Below are 2,322 nucleotides of genomic sequence, written 5' to 3' on the forward strand. Positions count from 1 at the left end.
ATCCCCGCCTCCCGCCCCCGGCCAGGAGGGGGCTGCCGCGCGGGGGCCGACAGGGGCGGGCGATGGGGTCCGGGCTTCGGACTGGCCCCGCCGCCTCCGCGTGCCCAGAGCGCCGGACTCGCTTAGCAGCTGCAGTGACTGTGTGTCTGTGTCATGTCTGTGCAGCCGGGGGGGACCGCGAGCCGGGGCTGGGTTCCGAGCGGGGGCGGGGCCGGCGCCCTCTCGGCGCCCGCCTCCGACCCCGTGACCGAGCGGCCGACCAATGGCAAGCTCCGCAGCCGCGCGGACCGAGAGTTCGCCCCCGCACAGGCTCCGCCCCCCCGGCGAGACTCCGCCCCAGTGCTTCTTCAGCTCGCTGGCAGGCGGGCGAAAGCAACACCCGGAGCTGGGATCCCGGGCTGGGTCGGGATGAAAGGGTGCAAGCTGGGAGCTCCCCGCCCTTCTTCCCGCCCAACCCGGCCGCTCCCGGCCGCCTCTGGTTTGGCGTGCCTCGCGGAAAGAGGGGGAAGGGAAGCGGGACAGGCTCGCAGCTGCCGTGTTAGAGACGCTCGCAGGCTTGCAGGACCATGCAGCCTGCTCCCCAAATTGCACAAAACAGCCGTCGTGAGAAGGAGGAAGTTTCCCCGCCTCGGGTCGCCGCTTCTCTCAGAGGTGCGCATGGTGTGGGGCAGCCGGAGTCTGTGAGGAGCCCCGCTGAAGGGCTCTGACGGCATCTTCTGGGCTCAGTATCCAAGAATCCTGTCCAAGGCTTCCTGTTCCTCCGAGGAAACTACATTCTGTTTCCCCCACCCCAAACACACACCCCATGCACGCACAACACGCCCCTCCCCTGCTGGTTTTATTCTCGCTCTTTCCCTCTTGGCATAAGAACCCGGCGCGCAACATCCCTTGAATGGACTTCCAGCCTCCCAGTTTTAGGGACGAGGGTGGGGTGCTGAGAGTCCTCCCAAGCCACAGGAGGAGTGGGTGAAATGGGTCAGGGTACAAGGGCGGGGGTGTGAGAATGGATGGAAGGAGGATGCTCTCAAGAGAAGACCCAGAGGAGGCGAAAGCAGAGAGGCAGGGAGAGGAAGAGGACGCCGAGGGCTGCACAACTCCGACTCGGAGACCGGAGCTCCGGGCGCGCGATCCAGCTCCCGGGTTTTTCCCCAGCTCGGTCCCAGGGCTTCTGGGGTCCCCTTCCCCCCGGGTTTCCACCTCTCCCCAGCCGCGCGGGCCGCCGGGTGTCTGCCTCCCCTCTACGCGCCTCTCCGCGCTCCAGGAGTCTGGCGAGGCAGCGGGAAGCCCACCCTAGTTCTTGGAAGGGGCAGGGGAAGGATGGGCTGGTGAGGGGGCGCGCGGGAAAAGGCCGCCGAGCTCGGGCTGCCGAGCTGACCCCACTCCTCGAGGTCGGGCTGCGGGTGGGCAGGGGCTTCCGAGGCTCGGCCCCTGCTCCCCTCCGGACCTGGCTCCCGCCTGGGTAACCACACTCTCGGCCTTTGGCTTGACCGAGCTGGGACCCTTCTCCCATCCCCCTTCCCTCCAGCCTCTTGAAACAACGACCCCCACCAGCAGCAGCAGCGCCCGCTCTGCCCCGGCTCCGGGGCGCTGTTTACCTAATCTCAGCGGCTGACGGAGCCCAGCAGAATGCGCAAGGGAGGCAGCGGTGGCACAGCAGCGTCCCCGACGAAGAAGTAAAAGACGTTTGCTTTGGAGCTTCGGGATAAGTTAACTGCGAAGCTGGGGTCCTGCTGTCTTATCTCTGCGGGGATAAGTCTCACCGTGCACGTTGCAGGCATAGCCGATCCTATCTGTTTTTGATGCCATTACCGTGTCGGAGAAGAACATTATATGAAAAACTATTACCTAATATTCTACAGACCATTGAAGTGTCAAAGTTTAATGCCAAGTGTTTTAGCTCGAAGGTTGCTCAGTTCTTCCTCTGACGTGCAGCTCTGTTCTAGAACACGCTGAAAACAAGGGGATCATTTTTATTTTTTTGCCGCCCGAATGTCCTTCCTTCCTACTCTCTTCCTCCTCTCTCACCCCCACCCCCGCCCCGGAACCGGGTAAAGTTAAAGCCAGAATTTGTACTTTCTTTTTACGTTTTGCTTTGCTTCACTTCATTAGTGGTGTAAAATGCATTGTTACAGCATATTAGCATATTAATAAAGATAACGTGACTGAGGAAAGGAAAAGAGACCTGAAATTTACCAACGAAGGAGAAATAATTGAATAACATCAGAAACTAAAAGATAAGCTTGCGGGAAAGAAATATCTCCATTATAATTATTCAAGTATACATTCTCTAGATAGAATCTCAGAAAGAAAAATGTGACCATC

At 60.2% G+C, this 2,322-nt stretch overlaps 1 protein-coding gene across 1 annotated transcript in view; it reads right to left on the reverse strand.

The window, feature by feature from the left end:
• The window catches only part of LARGE1 (LARGE xylosyl- and glucuronyltransferase 1), a 653,148-nt gene extending 651,106 nt beyond the window's left edge, over window positions 1-2,042 (reverse strand). Inside the window, exon 1 of the mRNA XM_017890123.1 lies at window positions 1,596-2,042. The gene's annotated coding sequence lies outside the window, so the exon portion shown is untranslated. The remainder of the gene's footprint in view (window positions 1-1,595) is intronic.
• Between the last annotated feature and the right edge of the window lie 280 nt (window positions 2,043-2,322).

This window comes from Rhinopithecus bieti, unplaced genomic scaffold (assembly GCF_001698545.2).
Source record: "Rhinopithecus bieti isolate Rb0 unplaced genomic scaffold, ASM169854v2 scaffold_19737, whole genome shotgun sequence".
NCBI classification, from domain to species: domain Eukaryota; kingdom Metazoa; phylum Chordata; class Mammalia; order Primates; family Cercopithecidae; genus Rhinopithecus; species Rhinopithecus bieti.